Here is a 23,172-nt window from a genome sequence, read left to right on the forward strand (position 1 = left end):
TGCAAAAATCTTCAATAAAATACTGGCAAACTGATTGCAACAGCACATCAAAAAGCTTATCCATCACGATCAAGTAGACTTCATTCCAGGGATGCAAGGCTGGTTCAACATACACAAGTCTATAAATGTAATCCATCACATAAACAGAACCAAAGACAAAAACCACATGATTATCTCAATAGATGCAGAGAAGGCCTTTGACAATATTCAACAGCGCTTCATGCTAAAAACTCTCAATAAACTAGGTATATCAAAGGAACATATCTCAAAACAATAAAAGCTATTTATGACAAACCTACAGCCAATATCATACTGAATGGGCAAAAACTGAAAGCATTCCCTTTGAAATCTGGCATGAGACAAGGATGCCCTCTCTCACCACTCCTATTGAATATAGTACTGAATTTCTAGCCAGAGCAATCAGGCAAGAAAAAAAAATAAAGGATATTCAATTAGGAAAAGAGGAAGTCAAACTGTCTCTATTTGCAGACAACATGAGTGTATATTTATAAGACCCCATCATCTCAGCCCAAAATCTTAAACTGATCAGCAACTTCAGCAGTCTCAGCATACAAAATTAATGTGGAGAAATCACAAGCATTTCTATACACAAATAACAAACTAATAGAGAGCCAAATCATGAGCAAACTCCCATTCACAATTGCTACAAAGAGAATAAAATACCTAGGAATACAACTAACAACGGATATAAAGGATCTCTTCAAAGAGAACTACAAACCACTGCTCAAGGAAATAAAAGAGGACACAAACAGATGGAGAAACATTCCAAGCCCATGGTTAGGAAGAATCAGTATCATGAAAATGGCCATATTGACCAAAGTAATTTATAGATTCAGTGCTATCCCCATCAAGCTACCAATGACCTTCTTCACAGAACTGGAAAAAATCACCTTAAGCTTCATATGGAACCAAAAGAGAGCCTGCATAGCCAAGACAATCCTAAGCAAAAAGAACAAAGCTGGAGGCATCACACTACCAGACATCAAACTATACTACAAGGCTACAGTAATCAAAACAGCATGGTACTGGTACCAAAACAGAAATACAGACCAATGGAACAGAACAGAGGCCTTGGAGGCAACACCACACATCTACAACCATCTGATCTTTGACAAACCTGACAAAAACAAGCAATGGGGAAAGGATTCCCTGTTTAATAAATGGTGTTGGGAAAACTGGCTAGCAGTGTGCAGAAAGCAGAAACTGGACCCCTTCCTGACACCTTATAGAAAAATTAACTCCAGATGGATTAAAGACTTAAACATAAGACCTAACACCATAAAAACCCTAGAAGAAAACCTAGGCAAAACCATTCAGGACATAGGCATAGGCAACGACTTCATGACTAAAATACCAAAAGCATTGGCAACAAAAGCCAAAATAGACAAATGGGACCTAATTAAATTCCAGAGCTTCCGTACAGCAAAAGAAACAATCATTAGAGTCAACCGGCAACCAACAGAATGGGAAAAAATTTTTGCAATCTACCCATCTCACAAAGGGCTAATATCCAGAATCTATAAAGAACTAAAACAGATTTACAAGGAAAAAACAAACAAACCCATCCAAAAGTGGGGGAAGGATATGAACAGATACTTTACAAAAGAAGACATACATGAGGCCAACAAACATATGAAAAAATGCTCATCATCACTGGTCATTAGAGAAATGCAAATCAAAACTACATTGAGGTACCATCTCACGCCAGTTAGAAGGGCGATCATTAAAAAATCTGGAGACAGATGCTGGAGAGGATGTGGAGAAATAGGAACACTTTTACACTGTTGGTGGAACTGTAAATTAGTTCAATCATTGTGGAAGAGAGTGTGGCGCTTCCTCAAGGACCTAGAAATAGAAATTCCATTTGACCTAGCAATCCCATTACTGAGTATATACCCAAAAGATTACAAATCATTCTATTATAAACACACATGGACACGTATGTTCATAGCAGCACTGTTTACAATAGCAAAGATGTGGAACCAACCCAAATGCCCATCGACGATAGACTGGACAAGGAAAATGTGGCACACATACACAAGGAATACCATGCAGCCATAGAAAATGATGAGTTTGTGTCCTTTGTAGGGACATGGATGAATCTGGAAACCATAATTCTCAGCAAACTGACACAAGAACAGAAAATCAAACACCACATGTTCTCACTCATAGTCAGGTGATGAACAATGAGAATACATGGATACAGGGAGAGGAGCATCACACACTGGGGTCTGTTGGCAGGGCCGAGGGAGGGACAGTTGGGGGGTGGGTTGGGGAGGTCAGGGAGGGATAACATGGGGAGAAATGCCAGATGTAGGGGACGGGGGATGGAGGCAGCAAACCACATTGCCATGTGTGTACTTATGCAACAATCCTGCATGATCTGCACATGTACCCCAGAATCTAAAGTACAATTAAAAAAAAAAAAAGAGTAAACAGTCCAGAACAGAGTGAGCAAGCAGAGAGCCCAAGAAAAATGTCACATGCTCAAATGCAAGAACCAAGAGATGTGCCATTGTGTTTGACCTTATTTGAGAATTTGGGGAAAAATAAGCAGCATATAAATAGAATACTAAGCAAGAAAATTTTAATATGCTATACAAGAAAGAAAATAAAATCACAGTATCCTGCATAGCTCAAGCTGTGAAAAAATGTTTACAGTAAAAACAAATTGAGATATAACTAACTTAGAGAGGACAGGGCAGGTATTTAAGGGAGGGAGAATAAAAGAAAGCTAAATCCTTCCCTTCCTCAATAGGAATTCATGTTTAATGCCTAAAATGGAAAAAAAAAATTCAAGAATTACCAATATAAACATATTAATTTGCTACAAGGAAGTAAATACCAGAAGAAGAGCTAAATGAACTGAAGAGTAGTTGCTTCTGAGAAGTGGAAAATGGCAATGCAAATTCATGAGGCAAGAATTTGTAAGCTATATACATGTATAATTGCAATTAAACAATGAACTTTTAAAAGGGTAGAAGTTGATGAATGAAACATATAAACCATCCAACTGTGTAAGACAAATTGATAATGTAAAATTTCATTTTCTACTATAAATAAGGAAACAGATAAATCTTAATCTGTTCCTCCTAGTTAATCCAGTTGTTAAAATTCAATTTAGCGCGTCTTGTTATTTAAGGACCACACTGTGAGAGGTCAAATATGCCTAAATCGTCACACCTCTAGCTTTAGTTAACACATGGTGAAGGGGACCCTGGACACCAGTGCACAAGGAACAAATGACCATCTTTGTTAGAGTTCACTAACCACAGCTTCATATGGATAAACATCTTGGCCACTGTGACACCTCCCCTTCTACCAGAGTCCTTTACTGAAGCTTCTTTTGGTGAGTTTTATCCTTATGGGGGTAGAAAGATAGGGAATGCCCAGCATCTAAACTCTGTTCCCCTATATTTGGGGAATTCCTCATCATGTGAGTTCTGATGAGAGGCACATCTCTCAACATAGAAGAAAAATGGCTAAAGACTAACATTCCCAGAGTGTCTTGCAGCCAAGGTTTGAGAATGACTTAGCCTTGGTCAACGCTGAATCTAGAACCAGAGACACAAAGAGGCAGGAGCAGGAGCAAATTATCACGGGTGAGGGCAAGAGCAACAACACCCACTAATCAGAGGCAGCAAAGGCTGAAATGACAGAGTTGGTACCAAGTGTCTGATACTGAAGAGATGATCAGCATGAACATCAATGTCCAGTGTTCAGTGACAGAGTCTACCCTACATAAAACTAATCTTCTTGTCTGACCTTGGCTATGAATCTGGCTGTCCTTTCCCCCAACATCTGGTAAATTCAGAATCTACCCAATATCTTCTCAACAAATTACTTCTTCGCTTAAATCATTCAGCAAGTGTCTGTTGCTTCTATCCAACAACTCTGACTGATACATTGCTCCAGGATACACAGGTAGAGATAGGTAGCCATGTACTGAAGTGAAGAATGAAATATTTGTTTCATAAGATTTTAAAGCAGAACCAAGAAACATGGGGGAAGGTTGTTTTTAAGATACAATTAAAACTATGTTCCTGGAACGTTACAGGTTACCAAAGTTTTGGTAGGTTCATCTATTCTTTTTTTTTTTTTTTCGGGAAATGGAGTCTTGCTCTGTTGCCAGGCTGGAGTGCAGTGGTGTGATCTTGGCTCGCTGCAACCTCTGCCTCCCAGGTTCAAGTGATTCTCCTGCCTCAGCCTCCTGAGTATCTGGGACTACAGGCGCTTGCCACCATGCCCAGCTAATTTTTGTATTTTTAGTAGAGACAGGGCTTCACCATGTTGGCTAGGATGGTCTTGATCTCTTGACCTTGTGATCTGCCTGCCTTAGCCTCCCAAAGTGCTGGGATTACAGGTGTGAGCCACTCTACCCAGCTGGCTCATCTATTCTTAACATTACTTTCCACCGTTAGCCAACCCATTCAAAGTTCTTAGTCACTAATCGACTTCACAACAACTTCACTTTGGAAATGTAAGCAGCTTGTAAATTGGGAGCTGCCACTGTTTACATGTGGCCAGAGACCCGCTCATGATTCTTACTGCTGTGAGTGGGCGGAAGGGTAGTGGGTGGGGAACAGCAATTTTCTTTGTCTTTCCACTTAAACATAGCTTTCGTAGAGACAAGGCAGTTTGAAAACCAGTGGTCAGGAACTACACATGACTATGAAAATGCAAACCAAGGAATCCAAAGATTTACATCAACGGTAGAAACATCAATATTGCTGAAAAGCTGCACCTATCAATTGTGTGCTGCAGCACATTAAGTTCCAAGTCTGAGAACACTGAACCTGGGCAATCTATTTGCATATGTCTTAGGCTAACCACACAAATTTTGCAGATGAAGCTAGAAGTTAAGATAGATAGCTTAGAACATACAGGTGATGTGGACCAAAAGGGCTTCATAAAAGAGTCAAATGCAGTAATGACATTAATAGAAATGTGGATGCAGAGAAAGAAAGTCTCTTTCTGTGGTGCCCTACTGTCTCTGAAAACTGAGGAAGGCTTTCATGACAAAGAAGTAACCTTTTGTTAGCTGTATACAACAAGATCATACAAATCCCATAAAGAGGGCTTGCAAAATAAATGCAAAGCTTGATGCCTACATATAATTTCCCCTCCTGTGGTTATTTCATAAAGACTTGTCAAGAGATCAATCCCTTAGTCACAAGAGTCAGGCTACACATCACCTTGGGGGAAAAATTATTTAATTTCCGTTGGTGATGTAAATGCTTTTTTTTTTTTTTTTTTTGAGACAGAGTTTTGCCCTTGTTGCCCAGGCTGGAGTGCAGGGGCATGATCTCTGCTCACTGCAACCTCTGCCTCCCAGGTTCAAGTGATTCTCCTGTCTCAGACTCCCTAGTAGCTAGGACTACAGGTGCCTGCCACCACACCGAGCTCATTTTTTTTTTTATTTTTTAGACGGAGTTTCGCTCTCATTGCCTAGGCTTGAGTGCAATGGCAGGATCTCAGCTAACTGCAATCTCTGCCTCCCAGGTCCAAGCGATTCCGCTGCCTCAGCCTCCTGAGTAGCTGAGATTACAGGCGCCTGCCACCACACTTGGCTAATTTTTTGTATTTTTGGTAAAGATGGGGTTTCACCATGTGGACCAGGCTGGTTTCAAACTCTTAAAACCAGGTGATCCACCTGTCTCAACCTCCCAAAGTGCTGGGATTACAGGCGTGAGCCACTGCACCCAGTTAATTTTTGTATCTTTAAGAGAGAAGGGATTTCACCAGGTTGACCAGGCTAGCCTCAAACTCCTACCTCAGGTGAGCCACCTGCCTCGGCCTGTAAATGCTACTTCAAATTCCATCAATTGCCGAACTATCTTTACCATACGTTCTTCTATGTAGTCAGTTCTCTTGAAATATCTAATGGCCACTAAAACAAGAGTTTCATTCCACAGCTGTCCAAGTGAATTATGCTACACTCACATGGTATTTTGAAAAGCTAAGATAAATTTATCTCAGTCAATCCAATATTATTCCTTCCTTGTTTCATTTGAAGATCACACAACGGGACAGTGATTCTGCACAGCAGAGTGTGTGTGTGTAGTGTGTGGTGTGTACATGCACACAGATGTGTGTGTGTGTAAAGTTGTACAATCTAATCACCACAGCTTTGCAAAGAACATGGCACAACTGTATTTAGGTTTCAGAAATGGAAAGATGAAAAGGCAAAAAAACAAAACAAAACAAAACAAAAACTCCCAAGAAATCATTCTCAAAAGCTCTTTCCAGAATACCTTCTTGAGAAATTTAAAAATAGGATCCACTTTGTAATGTATGAGTATAAAGAAGGTAAATTCACACCTAGTTAATGACCTTTTAATGGTAGAACCATAAATGGCTATTTCCAAAACATATTCACTTTATCGAATGCCTGAATTGATACTTAGTTATACAGAAATTTTTTTCCACCTCAACAAAGGCTTAAGACAGCCTCCAAAAAATTTATACAGAGGAGTTTTATTTTGTCCAGTGAAAGTTCTACTTCCAACCATTACAAGTACCAGAATTTTAAACTTTTACTATAAAAAAACTCTATGGGATTATACAATCTTTCAACCATCTTCTTAACTTGAAATTTTTTTAACTAAACAAACATGACAAGACAGAATTAAAACTTCATTGATCATAGAATATAAACTGATAGTCAATGAAGTTCTAAGGAAAGTATAATGTCATTCGTTTAAAAAAGTACAATTGAAAGCAAGTCAAATGAACTATTAATACTTCGACACCTGCTACAAACACAGCAGACTGTAGTAGGTGTAGAAAGGAAAAAGACATGTGACACAGTTACTGGCAACAGGGACCTTAGTATGCTGGAGGAACATGACACGGAACTCTAGACAAACACTGGATCACAGACATCACAGGATGCAGGTTGAGACTTAAACAAAAGGAAGTTGGATAGGTCAAGTAGAGCCATTTTCTGTCAGATAAACCTATTAGACACATTTTTAAAATGAAATATGATATGTCCACACCTCATATCTTAACACCAATCAACAATGCCGTCAAAGTAAATTACATGCAACTAAGAAACTTTAACCCATATCTTCCCAATATCCCTCATCACACAGTATTTATTTTTCATAAGTCTGAATCTCCCACTATACAACAAAATATCAAAGATCGGGGGATGTCCTATTTAACTTTGATTCCTTAGCTCTTGGAACCTACTGGACACATAATGATCCAATGTATTGTTGGTGGGTACATAGCTGAGCAAATGAATGAATGAACAGTGTTATAATAGTAGCTGTTAATTTGGATTGATTTATCTGAATATAAATATTGATTCTTCACAATAAAACACAGTTCGGAAGGCTTCTACAAAGTTTTTTTTTTTTAAAGAGTTGGGGGTCTTGCTCTGTCACCCAGGCTAAAGTACAATGACACAATTGTAGCTCACTGCAGCTTCGAACCCCTGGGCTAAAGAGATGCTCTTCAAAGTTACATTTCATAAAACAAATGGCCAAAATTAATAATAAAATTAATAATAAAAAATATGCAAGAGTTGTTCATTGAAGCATTATTCACAATAGGAAAAATGGCAACAATCTAAATTTTCAGCAGCTGGGTGGCATGCAGTTTTACTATGGTCATACACTGATTATGGAACTATTAAAAATGACAAATATAGGCTGAGTGAAGTGGCTCATGTCTGTAATCTCAGCACTTTGGGAGGCCAAGGTGGACAGATCACTTGAGGTCAGGAGTTTGAGACCAGCCTGGCCAACATGGTGAAACCCCATCTATATTAAAAATACAAAAATTAGCCAGATATGGTGACACTCGCCTGTAATCCCAGCTACTCAGGAGGCTGAGGCAGGAGAATCATTTGAACCTGGGAGGTAGAGGTTGCAGTGAGCCAAGATATGCCACTGCACTCCAGCATGGACGACAGAGCAAGACTTTATTTCAATAAATAAATATGACAAATAAGAAGGCCTGCAACAAAGAGAAATTAAGATATAATAGGAATAAAAACAAGAAGAGCAAAGTAGTATGTATGCTATAGCTACAAACAGATAAAAATATGTACACATGTAAAAAGACTGGAATGAAATACATACAAAATACACTTAAGTATATAGGTTTAGGACTTACAGGTAATTTTTTTCTACTCTAATCTTTCTGTCAAACTGTTACATTGCGGCCAGGCACAGTGGTCCACACCTGTAATCCCAGCACTCTGGGAGGCTGAGGCGGTGGATCATGAGGTCAAGAGATCAAGACCATCCTGTCCAACATGGTGAAACCATGTCTCTACTAAAAATAAAAAAATTAGCTGGGCTTGGTGGCACACACCTGTAGTCCCAGCTACTCAGGAGGCTGAGGCAGAAGAATTGTTTGAACCTGGAAGGCAGAGGTTGCAGTGAACCGAGATCGCACCACTGCACTCTAGCCTGCAACATTGCCATTTATAGGTCCTGTTGTAAAGGTAGAAGATTCACAGTAAGTTTCTAACAGTAATTATTACAGTGATCATTAACAGTAACTTATTTCATCAAATCTAACTGCTATTGACTAGAAGATATACCAGTATTTTATGTACTTAAGAATAAAAATAAAAGTTATATTACATTCATAGGCCTTAAAAATAATAAAAGTACTGCGAATTGTAGCTGTAGAATGTCGGTGACTGCAAGATTTATCAAATTTCAAAGATACTAAAATGTGAAAATATATGTGTCTTAGAATCGATAAAGTAAGATATGTATTATAAAGCAGCAATAAAAACATTTTATTGGTAAAAAAGTGATCACTAGTAGTGACTAGATAACAAACTAATAAATCTATGGAAAATCTGATAGAAATCTCTCAAAGAAATAAATGGCTTGATTCACAAATAGAAGTTTTATGTAATAATTTTGATAATAAAATACATTACACAAAACATTACACCACAGAGGGCAAGTGTTCATCATGCCTCTGAGATAAAATGTTTCTGGTCCAAAAGAATTGAGTAAATGAATTATCAAGAAGAAATTAAATTGCTTGCTTTGACAGCACATATACTAAAATCAGAATAATACAGAGAAGATTTGCATGGTCCCTGCACAAGGAAAGCATGCAAATTTGTGAAGCATTTCATATTTTAATCAGTATATATACATATATCAAAGCATTATGCTGTACTCCTTGAATATATATAATCTTTGTTAATTTTTTTTAAAAAAAGAAAACATAGCTAGAAAATTCTTGGCCAGGCACAGTGGCTCACGCCTGTTATCCCAGCACTTTGGGAGGCCAAGGTGGGTGGATCATGAGGTCAGGAGTTCAACACCAGCCTGGCCAAGATTGTGAAAGCCCGTCTCTACTAAAAATACAAAAATTAGTCGGGTGTGGTGGCATGCACCTATAATCCCAGCTACTCAGGAGCCTGAGGCAGGAGAATCGCTTGAACCCTGGAGGCAGAGGTTGCAGTAAGCCAAGATTGCACCATTGCACTCCAACCTGGGCGACAGAGTAAGACTCTATCTCATAAAAAAAGAAAAGAAAAAAGAAGAAAATTCTTGATTTCTGAGGATGAGTGAAGAAATGAAGGAAGAGAGGGAGAAATTAAAGTAAGTCAAGAAGCCGAAACAAGATTCCCACCTTTGGTAGAAAGTAAGTCATTAAATTAACTGTTTGAGTGGCATTTCTTTGAAAATAAGACTGAAACTGCCTATGCCACATAATCACAGAGAAGGTCATTCACTGAATTACAGTAACAACAAATTTTTTACATGGGAATAGGGTGTAAAGAAGTCATAAGTCTACATGTTGAACGGAACATCATGGTTCAGAAAAGCAGAATTAAAATTGGGAATTTTCAGACCCTGGTCCTCTAAGCTTTCCTTAAGTTCACTCTTTAGCTTTTCATTTAATATAACGATAATTAATTAATCTCACCTAACTTTCAGCAGTTCATCATGAAGAAAACATAAGAAACTTTCCAGTTGGTTATCATATTATGAGACACTGCCTTAACCATCCATGAGAGAGTAATTACAATAATGCAACAAGTAATAAGAACAAACTACAATGAGTAGTGAGACAAAGGCACTACCTAAGGGGGAAAAAATGGCAGAGACAATCAAGTTAATTATTTTAAAAGCACTGATTATTTAAACCCTTCATACATCTACATATACAAGGCAAAGGTGCCTTTTTCATTGCCAAACTACCAAAAAAAAAAAAAAAAGAAGTCTAATACTGAAATAATCTATGATTTGTGTAAGAATAATTTATAAATGAAAGTCATAAAAGTCAACCTCCAAGAAAAATCAACAAAACCAAGAGGTGGTTCTTTGAAAAGATTGACAAAATTGGTACTCCTTTAGGTAGATTGACTAAGAAAAAGAAGACTAAAATCAGAAGTGAAAAGGGGGACATTACTACAGATTCTACAGAAATCAAAAGGATTGTAGGAGTATGATTACCAACATTAGATAACCTATATGAAAAGGACAAATTCCTAAACACAAAACCTACCAAAACTGAATCATCAAGAAATGAAAAGCCTAAACACATCCATAACTAGTAAAGACACTGATTAATAATCAGAAACCTCCCAACAAAGAAAAGCCAAAGACTAGACAGCTTCACAGCTCAATTCCATTAAACATTTAAAAAAGAATTAACATCAATCCTTCTCAACTCCTCCAAAAATCTAAGAAACACTTTCAAACTCCTATCAGACAGCATTACCCTGATACCAAATAAAAACAATTACACTATAAGAAAACTACAGACTATTATTTCTCATGAAAATTGATGCCAAAATCCTTAACAAAATACTAAACCAAATTCAAAAGCTTATTAAAAGGATTATACACCATGATCAAGTGAGACTTATCCCTGGAATGCAAGGATAATTGAACATATGAAAATTGATCAATGAAATGCACCACATTAACAGAACAAATAGGAAAAAAACACATCATCATCTCATTTGATGCAGAAAGAGCATTGGACAAAATTCAGCAACTTTAATGATAAAAAACACTCAACAAAATAGGAACAGACGGAAATTATCTCAACACGACAAAGGTCATATATGAAAAGCCCACAGCTAACAGCATACTCAACGGTAAATGACTGAAAGAATTTCCTGTAAGATCAAGAAGAAGATAAAATGTCCACTTTCACCACTTCTTATCAACATAGTACTAGAAGTCCTAGCCAGAGCAATTTGGCAAGAAAAAAAAATTCATCTAGATTGGAAAGAAAAAAGTAAAATTATCTTTGTTTGCAGATGATATAATCTCATGTGTAGAAAAATCTTAAAATTACACACACACACACAAAAAAAACTGTTAGAATAAGATAAAAGTCAAATAAATGGAAAAGGCTGGGTATAGTGGCATGTATCTATAGTCCTAGCTACTCAGGAGCCTGAGGCAGAAGGATCACTTGAGCCCAGGAGTTCAAGGCTATAGAGAACTGTGATCACGTCACTGCACCCCAGTTTGTCTTCCAGACTGAGGCCCTTTCTCTAAAAATAAATAAATATTTAATAAATAAAAATGAATGGAAAGACAACCTGTGTTCATAAAACACTTAATATTGTTAAGTCATCAATACTACTTAAAGCAATGCAATTCCTACTAAAACTCCAGTGATGTTTTCTGTAGAAACAGAAAAATCAGCATTTATTCTCTTTTTAAATATATCCTAAAAATTACCAATAATGACCTGTATTTAATCTATAAAGTATATTCAACATCACAAATCAGAAGCTACTAAATCTATTCAGATTCAGAGGATCCAACTGTTTTTTTCTTTTCTTTTGAGATGGAGTCTTGCTCTGTCACCTAGAATGGAGTACAGTGGTTTAAGTAATCCTTCCACCTCAGCCTCCCATGTTGCTGGGATTACAAGCATGCACCACCATGCCTGGCTAATTTTTTTATTTTTTAGTAGAGATGGGGTTTCACCATGTTGGCCAGGCTGGTCTTAAACCCCTGCTCTCAAGTGATCTACCTGCCTTAGCCTCTCAAAGTGCTGGGCTTACAGGTGTAAGCCACTGCACACAGCCAGGATCTAATTTTTTTGTTTGTTTGGTTTTGTTTTATTTTTTGGGATGGAGTCTCGCTCTGTCAGGTTGGAATGCAGTGGTGCCATTTCAGCTCACTGCAACTTCCACCTCCCAGGTGGAAAAGCACACCAAGAGAGCAGTATAATGTCAAATAATGGGGGCAATAGCCGTTTCCAGCAATAGATGCATGGGCCTTCACAAAACAGCTGTAGTCACAAACCAAGGCAGTGTTAAGAATAGTAACTGTCATCATCAGATACGGACAAGCTGAATCTGTTCAAAACTTGTGTGAGGTACTTTTAGGACTTATTATAGATTCATAGAATTCATGATTGACAAGGACCTTAAAAATCATGTTACATGTGAAAATCATTTAATGGGTAAGAAAATGAGGACTGTGGAAGAGGTACCTGATGTCTCCAAGGTCACATAAGGAGGTGGCACAACCATGACTATAACTCAGGTTTACTGTGTTCCTCTAGCTTCTCTAATCAAACTCCAGAGCTAAAGGTCAAGAGTACTACCTTAGTCTGTTGGTGAAAACATCACCACAAAGTGGTTTCTCAAAGACTCCTGACCACATCAGTATACACCCACTATGGTTAAACAGCTCACCCCTGCCCTTGCAAAGGAACCTCCTAGGATTATATGGGGAGTTTACCGATACTAGTCTTTTTTTTTTTTTTTAAACCAGAAAAGTTGCTTCTAACACACCTTTCAGTGTTCTTTTTTTTTTCTTTTGAAGAAAAAAAAAAAGGAAGAAAGAGAGAAAGAAAAAAAAGAATGAAGAAGAGGAAGAAAAAGGAAGAGAAAGAGGGAGAGAGAACGGGAGTATTGCTTTATTGCCCAGGCTAGAATGCAGTCTAAAAATGGGAATTGGAAACCTCTTTTATGCCAATAATTGTGCTTAACAATGGAGACAGGAAGGAACAAGGGAAGAAAATAACAAACAAGCAGCCAACCAATATTTCATTTAAACCTATGAAATGCTATGCAATTATTGAGGAGTGATTTACTTCCAATTATGTAGTCACTTTTGGAATAGGTGTGATATGGTACTGATAAGAATGTGTGTTTTGTGTATTTGAAGTGGAGAGTTCTATAAATGTTTATTAAGTTTACTTGTTCCGGGTCTGAGTTCAAGTCCTGGATATCCTTGTTAATTTTCTATCTCGTTGATCAGTCTAATATTGACAATGTGATGTTACAGTCTCCCACTATTATTGTGTGGGAGGCTAAGTCTCTTTATAAGTCATTAAGAACTTGTCTTATGGAGCTGGGTGCTCCTGTATTGGGTACGTGTATATATAGGATCATTAGCTCTTCTTGTTGCATTGATCCTTTTACCATTATGTAATGTCCTTCTTTGCCTCTTTTGATCTTTGTTGCTTTAAAGTCTATTTTATCAGAGGTGAGAATTATAACTCCTGCTTTTTATTTATTTATTTATGTTTGCTCTCCGTTTGGTTGGTAAATCTTCCTCTGTCCCTTTGTTTCAAGTCTTTGTGTATCGTTGTATGTGAGATGGGTCTGCATACAGCGTACCGATGGGTTTTGGTTTTTTATCCAGTTAATAATATATATGAGTTTAATACTGCCATTTGATGCTAGCTGGATATATTTTTGGAAAGGCTGATACTGGTTGCTCCTTTATATGTATAGTGCTTCTTTCAGAAGCTTCTGCAAAGCAGGCCTGGTGATGGTGAAATCTCTAAGTACTTGCTTGTTTGCAAAAGATTTTATTTTTCCTTCACTTTTGAAGCTCAGTTTGGCTGGATAGGAAATTCTGGGTTGAAAGTTCTTTTCTTTAAGGATGTTGAATATTGGCCCCCACTCTTTTCTGGCTTGTAGGGTTTCTGCTGAGAGATCTGCTGTAAGTCTGATAGGCTTCCCTTTGTGGGTAACCTGACCTTTCTCTCTGGCTGCTCTTAGTATTTTCTCCTTCATTTCAACCCTAATGAATCTGACAATTACGTGCCTTGGGGTTGGTCTTCTTGAGGAATATCTTTGTGGTGTTCTCTGTATTACCTGGAGTTGAATATTGTCCTGTCTTACTAGGTTAGGAAAGTTTTCCTGAATAATATCCTGAAGAGTATTTTCCAACTTGGATTCATTCTCTTCGTCACATTCAGGTACACCTATCAAACGTAGATTAGGTCTTTTCACATAGTCCCATATTTCTTGGAGACTTTGCTCATTCTATTTTATCCTTTTTTTCTCTAATCTTTTCTCGTTTTATTTCGTTAAGTTGATCTTCGAACTCTGATATCCTTTCTTCTGCTTGATCAATTCAACTGTTAAAACTTGTGCATACTTCGCGAAGTTCTCGTGTTGTTTTTCAGCTCCATTAATTCACCTATATTCCTCTCCAAATTGTCTATTCTCATTAGCATTTCGTCAAACCTTTTTTCAAAGTTCTTAGTTTCTTTGCATTGGGTTAGAACAAGTTCTTTTAATTCACAGAAGTTTCTTATCATCCACCTTCTGAAGCCTACTTCTGTTAATGGAACGCACTCGTTCTCCATCAGGGCTTGTTCAGTTGCTGATGAGGAACTGTGATCCCCTATAGAGGGAGAAGCATTCTGATTTTGGATATTCTCAGCCTTTTTACGCTGGTTTCTTCCCATCATTGTAAATTTATCCACCTGTCGTCTTTGTGATTTCCGACTTTCAAATTAAGTTTCTGAGTGGACGTCCAACTTGTTGATTCCCAGCGCTGAAATCTGAGCAATCCACTGCGCCGGCCAAAACAGCGGTGTTAAGATTGATGGCGCTTTTCTGCCCGGGAATTGGCCAAAAGGGGACCCAGTCCCGCTCACTCTGCACCAAGAACTGCCGCGCTGAAGTGCCAGCAAAACCGCCGTGCTGGCCACAAGAGTCGCGCTGGTGACCCGTGGGGCTCCTCCGCTGGCAATCTCCTGGTCCGTGAGCACCAAAAATTCGTCTGAAAGTGTAGAGTCCTCTCATTCTCTGCACTTTCACTGGGAGCTACAATCCCGAGCTCCTAGTGGTCAGCCATCTTGGATCTCTCTCCTGATACTAGTCTTTTTGACAGCTGTGGCTAATGCCAATCCCATCCCTGTAGAAAGAGGTTAGGATCTGCACTGTGACAAGTGGACTTCCCAATGTCAATTATCCTGGGAAGAGACAGATCCTGAGATAAGAAATGGAAACTAGCAAGGAAAGATTTGGGAGAAGGAAGGAGGAAATCCTCCCTCTTCCAGGGCGGGCCTCATTCTCTTTGGCCTAGATTCTACATCTAGCTGTGCTAACAGTTACTTCTGAAAGTAGGGACTGGATGGTCTAAACCAGAGAGGCAGCCTGGTGGAGGACCCAGTGAGAAATGGGTCTAGGCCTGCCATAACTAGCAGGTATTTTGGGTTTTTTTTAAGTCATAAACTCAACTTCTATCTTCTCTAGGGAATTAAAGACATGTTTCCAGATGAGGGATGAAATGGAAAATGGGAAAGCAGAGTCCCCAAAGAGCTATCACAGTGCTGGTAGTAATGCTTAGCAAGATGTGCAAAGAAAATGAGAGAATCACTGAGATAGGAATCAAGTTATGATGTCCAGGCTCACCTCACCATATGAAGATGGTTTCTCTTCCTGATCATCTCAGAGAAAGGGGCATTAATATTTATTTATCCAGGTAACAAAGCTGAGAGAAGGGGCATTAATTTAATTAAGCAATTGACTGGGTTTCCTTGCAAATCATCGCAGGTTAAACACAGATTTCTGGACACTGACAACCCAGGCTGATATCCAGTGGATGGCCATACAGAACATCTACAGTCAATATCCTTCTGATTGGCCAGAAACTGCTCATTAACTACAGGCTAAATATCCCTTACCCAAAATGCTTAGGAACAGAAGTGTTTTGAACTTCAGATTTTTTGGATATTGGAATATTTGCATCATATACTTACCAGTTAAGCATTATAAACTTACCAGTTTACCTAATCTTAAAATCTGAAATCCAAAACGCTCCAATGAACATTTCCTTTGAGAATCATGTTAGCACTCAAAAAGTGTTTTTTTTTTTTTTTTTTTTTTTTTTTTTTTAGGGAAACTCAACCTATGTTTTGAGTCTCACCCTTCCAACAATCACACGTTTTTCCATCCTCAGTATTTGCTATTAACTCCTGAGCCTGGGAGAACACCAACCTTTGTGTTACACACTTCATGTTCATCCCAGATTCAGGAGTTAATAAAAATTATATTAATAACAGCTACTCAGGAGGCTGAGCCAGGAGAATTGCCTGAACCCAGGAGGCGGAGGTTGCGGTGAGCCAAGATCACGCCATTGCACTCCAGCCTGGGTAACAAGAGCGAAACTCCGTCTCCAAAAAAAAAAAAAAAAAATTATATTAATAAGCTAAGCAGCAGATATTAGTATTTCCATTTTATAGGCTAGAAAATTGAAGCTCAGAGAAAGAACTCATTCACAGATAACCAGTGGAAGAGTCAGAATGTAATTCAAAGATGAACAGAATTTCCAGATTATATCGTATCAATCCCTGTACTCTGTAAATCTACCTTCCTTTAAAAGACAATACTGCAGGGTATAAGTCACTATGGGACCTGAAGACAAATGTATCACCATTTCATAAAATATTAATATGGAAAAGAGTGATCATAGCACGTTTTGACCCTACACCCAAGTCTCCTACTGCAATTATTGTCAAGCATTACCTGAACACCAAAAGCTTTTATTTTACATATATTTATACAACAAAATACTAGTTTGTGTCCTCAAATCCATGTATATGAACTATAATGCCAATTTAACCCTACTTATTAATTAAAAAAAAGGAACATACATTATATTAGTGCCCATGGAGTCCCTATATGAATATCTCATTTGATTAAAACACCACCATTTTCATCAAAAGACACAATTTAACAGAAGATTTAAGGGAAAAATTTCAATTTGACAATTTTCCCTCCAGTCATTCCTTTAAACCTCTGAAATAATCTTTGTTCTAAGAAGTTATGCTCTTTTACTTTCTACTTAGGAAATATATTAAAATGCATCTGAATTAAATTACCACCACTATGGAAACACTGAAACTCTAAATCAAAACAAGCTATGATAAGATTTTCTCAAAGGATGCTAGATTCCCTAAACACTACCCATCATGACAACCTTTAAGTGTCCTTTCTCCTATGGCTACGCCAACAACTGGTTGTAATTAAAGTTCATTTTGTTGAAATCAATTAATTTCTCTTTACAGTACATTTGAGTCTTTTCAGTTACTCCTCATTTTTTTCTTCTACTTATAAGACAGCAGGCACTAGTCTGATATGTAACTTTACTGATACTATATCTGCAATTAGTTCATCAAAGCAGTCTGAAGGCTGTAAAGATTTTTAAAAAAGATAAAGAATGCTACAAAATTCCTTTATTAGTAGGGTGGTTATTTAATTTATTAGCCAAACTAGGACATTTGTAATATTAAAAGGGGTCAGTATAAAAAATTATGCCAGAACAGCAGGCATAGCTAGGATCATCCCAGCAAGTTAGTATATATGGTCACCCGACTTACTAAGGAACCAAATACTGCATTTAAAAGCTGAAAGTCTCAAAAAATGAAATAAAGACCATGGTCGGGAAGAAGGCATAGAGGGCTCATATGTGAGCAGAAAGTCAGAAGGGTCAGAAGGTCAAAGGAAGATTGCAGTCTCTCTCAAGCACCAAAACCCAATGTCATTTCCAGACTACCTAGACACTGCTCCTCCTCTCCTCGTTACTGAAACAGTTTGTATGTGTGAATTAAGTCTGTCACATGCCATATGATCCCTTTGCTTATTTGTTGGTTTATGTTATTGTTACCCTCACACTCTCCCTAGATACTGTCTGAACTCATCCCCCCATCTACAAGGTTCCTCTCCCCTCGCTTCAGTATTTTATTTCCCATCACTAAGCCAATCAATCAGAGTTGTACTAGGCACTATGCGAAGTTATCTTCTCCATAAAAAGGGGGATCCAAGGCTGAATTAAATATAGTCCTTGCCAGATAACTGTCCAAAATTTTTGTTTGCAAGACTGTTTAAAATGCAATACAGTTTTTGCTCCAGCCTCCACTTCTGCATGTCCAAAGTAGCTCAAACAAGGAGTACAGCTACAAAGTGTACTAGCGAATCCACCCCCGTTTATTTGCAGACAATGCTGTATATATAATGAAGCAAAAGAATTAAAAAAGTAATTTTTGTGAAGGTGTCAACATTTTTACATCTTAAAAAACTTCATAAAAGCTCTCCCAACCAAGACACTGTGGCCTTTTAGGGGGGCAACATATCATATACTCTTTCTTGCATCCCTACTTCTTCCTTGAAGCTGGTGAGGGATTGTGCCTTTCCCATCGCTGAATCACCAACACCTTGCAGTTACCTAGCACAACACAGGCACTCCATAAATATCTGCTGAGCAAATGAATGAGGGGCTCATTATTATTTCTTTCTTCTACAACTCTGTAATTATATATTAACTACTTTTTTCTTAATCTCAACTCCTCAAGATCTTTGCTTCACTGATTATATCCTCTTAAAAGGCAGCCCCTATATAGTAACAGCTTTAAGGTCAGCCAAAAAATCCGAGCAAAAATACCCAGCAACTTAACAGCAACATAACCTTGAGCAAGTTTTCTAATCACTCTCTGTGCCTTATTTTTCTTATCTATAAAATAGACATGTTTTGCAAGGTTTTGTGGTATTTGTAAGATCTGAACACAAGCCAGGCAGAAATCCAATAAGTGTTGAATAAAAGAATAAATTTCCATTCTCTTCTGTGGTCCAGATCAAAATGCAGCCATCAAAATCGAATTTGCCAAAGCTGATCTTCATTCAAACAACAGATATGCATCAAGGGCTATAAGGCACAACTAGACTCTGTCTGCTGTTAAACATCAAAGGAAGAGTTTAACATCTGCTTTTAAATGCAGGAAAACAATAATTAGTTCACAAGTAAAAGGGAAAGGTGTACAATCTGATCTTATTTGCTTTACCAAAGTATCCAAATATTAAGAGATTACCAGCTTATAGCAGACTGAATGAAGCTTTCTTGCAGGGATCGCATAGAGGGTGGAGGCAAACCTGGAAATGGGTTTTTTAACTAGGCATTGCTAGTTCCTGCTTTTCACTGTCAAGAATGCACGAGCCACGTTTGCCCTTAGTTTAAAGTGCAAAACTAAGCAGCTACAGGTGACAAGAGTAAGATTTGGTCTGAACAGAGTTTTCATTCAACTGTGCTTGCTCTTTCAGCAATCTAATATGTAAAACTTCAAAAGAGAAAAATATCACCAGCCTCTGTGCAATTTTAAATTCATGAAAGAAAATACAAAACTCTGCTGCAGGAATTACATTTGTTTTTGCTGTACAACAATGTTCTAAGAGACCCGTTCTGCTGCTGTTTCACCCTCTCCTTCAGGCCACGGAGAGGCCAATGGGAATAAAGAGCTCCCTTGTGTTTTACTTCCAGAACACCTCAACTTACTGTGGACTGAGGCTACAAGAGCTATTTAGAGGCCCTTACCTTCCTCTTTTCCAGTAACATCAGCAGAAACAAGCTATAAAACTTTCCCTAGGGTTTGGTTTCCTTTTTCACAGCTCACTTGTGCTGCTCTCCTGGGAGATGAAAGAAACCTCAGAGTTTTTCAAAGCCCAGATGAAATGCTGACCTCAAATAATATTTTCCATTTTCTTAAAAGCCATCATTTCCTACTTTTCTCAGGCACACAGAGCATGAAGCAAAGCCTAAACTACCACCTTAGGGCTTATGAGAGCAGATGCAGACAGTAGTTACAAGGGCACGTGAACTCTGGTTTAAAAACAGCAAAGGGTCATCCTGAGACAAACATAGGCTATAACGTTGAAGTGCTAAATTCTGTCCTACAAGCTCACAATTTTGGCTTCCTTTTAAGAGTATCTGAGCAAAAAGTGGCTTCCAAGTGGATAAAGTTTTTTTCTTCCTAAGTTCCTAAGGAACCAGGTACATGAACCTATGATCACAACCTGTTTTCTTACCCATTCTCATTTCCCAGACCTTTTCTTGCCAAGAGTTAAAAAGTTCACAAGCAGAAGAGGTGGAATCCAAACCTATACAGTCTGACTCCAGGGCGTCTGATCATTACTTGCCCTTAACTGTCACTTTGTTGTCTAAATCTGACTCCAGCAGGCACCAAACAAGAGTGACTGTCAGTTATAAGTACATGAGGTAATGCATATGTTAATTCGCTTAATTTGGCCATGCCACAACATATGCATATTTCAAAACATCATGTTGTATATTATAAATGTATATAATTTTTACTCATCCATAAAAATAATAATAATAATAATAAGGAAAAAACAAATGACCATTGGCACAGGGGCTCCTCATGAGTTTACAAACTGTAGGAAGTAGAAAAGTTCCTTTTTAAAGTTTCCTTTCTTGTTAACGAGTAAGTGTACTAATAACTTTGTTAAGCCCTATCCTATGTAGCTGTTAAACATGCCATGCTTACAGGCACGTAGTACATTCTATGTCCTTGTACTTTAACCAAGGTATCTGTGTTGGATGTGCTCACAGGCATGTCCCAGCTCTCCACTGCTTTTACCTGTTTAGAAAAGTTTTAAGTTGTTAGCCAATTGGGTTTTAGTTTAGATTGTGAGGTCTGGTTCCAGCCAATGGAGATCAGACACAGCAGTAAGGACAACCCCAAATGCATAAAGGATAAATTTGTGTGTTTCCCTTTGTTCACTGTACGCTTGTGGCACTATGGCTAGTGAGACACCCTTCCTGCAGTCCAGGAAGTAAAAATCACGTTGCTGAAAGATCCTCTGTCTCAGTACTGCTTTTTCTTTGCGGCACTGAGCAACTATTTCCAATACAAACTGAGGTCCTTACTAATATGAATGACAGTAGAATATTTTTTATAAACTCAAAAATATCATTTAAGACACTGAAATTTTATACCTGCCACAGCAATGAAGCAGCAAGCTTAGCTTTATGGCCTCCAAAAAGGACTTCCAACAAGTACTCTTTAGTCTTGGCTTCAGTTTTTCCATCTTTGACAGCAAGTCACAAATTATTTTTCAGATAAAATGGCAATTAGAAATTTTTTGAAACTTTAACCATCAGTCCAAATATCAAACTAACATCCAACGAGCCCTTTTTAAGTTCTACTGGACTATAACGGCAACTAAAGTTTTACCTATAGAATGAAAAATTATTTAATTTTAGAAGACAAAAGGAATCCTAGAGATTATTAATTCTATCAACCACTTTTTTTTTTTTTAAATAAGAGGAAGTCTTCTTTTGTCACTCAGGCTGGAGTGGTGCAATCCTAGCTCACCACAACTTCCGCTTCCCAGGTTCAAGTGATTTTCGTGCTTCAGCATCCCAAATAGCTAGGATTATAGGCACATGCCACCACACCCAGCTAATTCTGTATTTTTAGTAGAGATGGGTTTCGCTATGCTTGCCACATGGGATTTGAACTCCTGACTTCAAGTGATCACCTGCCATGGCCTCCCAAAGTACTGGGATTATAGGCACGAGCCACCACGCCTGGCCTCTGTCAACCACATTTTACTGAGTCTTATATTTTATTCAGCAAGGTGCCATTAAGGATAAAAAAAATGAATAAGATCTGACCCCAGCCCTCAGGATCTTACAGTACAGGAAATTAAATGAAATGTTACACAAATATGACATAATTCAAGTTAAAAACAATGTAAGATATTAGGATATGCTACCAGGGAGATGCAAGGAGGCTATTAAAGGAGTGAAACAGAAAAGATCACTTATAAATATGGCAAAATGGTAAAGAGTATAAACACGACAGTCACAGTTGTGGGTTCAAGTACTGACAACGCTACTCCTTGGCTGTGTGACATTAGACAAGTTATTTTACCTTCTAGGGGCTTAGTTTCAAAATCTTGAAAATAGGGTAATGACATCTACTGCTGAAAGCAGATATAAGATCAAATAAAATAAAATAGGTGCACACTCTCGGGGCTAAACAACGGCTAGCAGCAGCCTCCAGTCCCAGATCTATCATTTCTCCATCTCTCATATTTCGCTCCTTCTCTTAACTGGTCTGTTCAGGGCCCTGTCAGAACCTATTATTAACTCTCCTATAAAGATGAGGAAATAGGCTTTCAGAGGATAGAGAACATACCCAATGACATACAGCCAACAGCCCAGTATGCCACCTCCAGACTCTTAAGCCCTAGGGTACACTGTTTCATCTTTACTTATCGAATCCTACCTATTATTTTTCAACAAATTAAAAGCAAGTAAATCATCCCATTGTGCAAATTACAAAAGGTGCTCTCTCTGGGCCATTAGTGCACAGCTTCATGAGAAGTGTGCTGGGTGGTTCTAAGTCCTCCCATCTGCTGCTCACACCTACACTTCTGCAGTGAACAATCTGCCCGACCTCACATGGTGGCCCTGGGTCTCCAGTCTTCAGTTCTCTCTTTTCCAGACTATATTCCACACTACGGCCCAAGTTATCTTTATAAAACTCCCATCTAATTATTTTTCCTTTTAAAATTCTGGATGGCTATTTATTGTTTCGAAACTCCAAGTCTCTAGCATGGCACACATGTGACCTTCCTCATTCTGGCATGCTTTTCAATCTTAAGAGTTCACTATGTTCTCCATGCCCCAATACCTTAGCCACGGTGGAGTTCCTGCCACTCTCTGGATATGCCACGAGCTCCCATTCCTCCATGCCTTGGCATATGCGTTTTCTACAGCCCCAGGGATCTCCCCACTTTCTGTCTTCTCACTCAGCCCTCAAGTCATACTTCACTACCAGCTCTTCAATGCAGTGAACACACTTCCTGATTTCTCAGCTGAAATGACTGCTCGTTCCTCTGCATACCTACAGCATTCTTGAATCGGCTTTACCCACCAGCTCATGGGAGCCAGGAAGATATTGCAGGGCTTTGAAGTTAGATGGATCATGATTGGAAGCCTGACTCAAACATGTTCTAACTGTATGAATGTAGCAAGTTACTTTTCCTGAGTTTCAGTAACACCGATCCCTAGAAGTCCTGTGGACATCAAGAGCTTAATATCAAGTCCTTAACGCTATGGCCTCCAAACTTACTGGGACAAC

At 38.3% G+C, this 23,172-nt stretch overlaps 1 protein-coding gene and 1 non-coding gene across 5 annotated transcripts in view; one reads left to right on the forward strand and one right to left on the reverse strand.

The window, feature by feature from the left end:
* Positions 1-23,172, reverse strand: part of APBB2 (amyloid beta precursor protein binding family B member 2) — a 404,376-nt gene that overhangs the window by 266,350 nt on the left and 114,854 nt on the right. The gene's annotated exons all lie outside the window — the stretch shown is intronic.
* LOC135272023 (U6 spliceosomal RNA) lies at positions 9,040-9,142 on the forward strand. The gene has a single exon (XR_010340127.1). It is a non-coding gene; the product is annotated as a U6 spliceosomal RNA (small nuclear RNA).

The sequence above is a fragment of the Aotus nancymaae genome, unplaced genomic scaffold (genome assembly GCF_030222135.1).
Source record: "Aotus nancymaae isolate 86718 unplaced genomic scaffold, 86718_ANA_hifiasm-v0.15.2.pri h1tg000006l, whole genome shotgun sequence".
NCBI lineage: Eukaryota > Metazoa > Chordata > Mammalia > Primates > Aotidae > Aotus > Aotus nancymaae.